The following is a 481-nucleotide window of genomic DNA, read 5'->3' as shown; positions in this document are numbered from 1 at the left end:
CGCCGCCGGACCCTGTGGTCCACCGGAGACGAGGGAAATGGCCCGGGGCTTGGGCGAGGTCAGCGGCAGGGAAGCGGCAGAAACTCTTCACAGCCCCTGTCAGAAAAGCGGGGAGGAGTGGGGGGCGACGGGCGGAACAGAGGCTCGGGCTTAGCCTTTGTTCGGGCTGAAAGACAGGCGCAAGTCGCAAAGCCAGCGGAGATGCTAACTTTTCCGCACTCACCAGAAGCTTGCAAAAGCTCGGAGCGGTAGGTGGGGGCTCGCCGCCGCTGCGGGGCCCACAGAGGGGCCGCGGGGCGAGGAGGGCGCAGGCGGAGCCCGGCAGGGCGCCGCGGCCCTCGGGGAGGGCGGCCGAGTGCGGGCTGTGCGGCCGATGCCCAGCCCGGGCCACCCGCCCGCAGAGGATCAGGCCCGCGCCGGGGGAAGTTGCCTCCCCGCCCGGGGCAGCGCGGCTGCCTCCTCCGGGAGGTTCCGCCGGGCC

Source organism: Apteryx rowi, unplaced genomic scaffold (assembly GCF_003343035.1).
Source record: "Apteryx rowi isolate R43461 unplaced genomic scaffold, aptRow1 scaffold_155, whole genome shotgun sequence".
NCBI lineage: Eukaryota > Metazoa > Chordata > Aves > Apterygiformes > Apterygidae > Apteryx > Apteryx rowi.
This window is presented reverse-complemented; position numbering follows the sequence as displayed.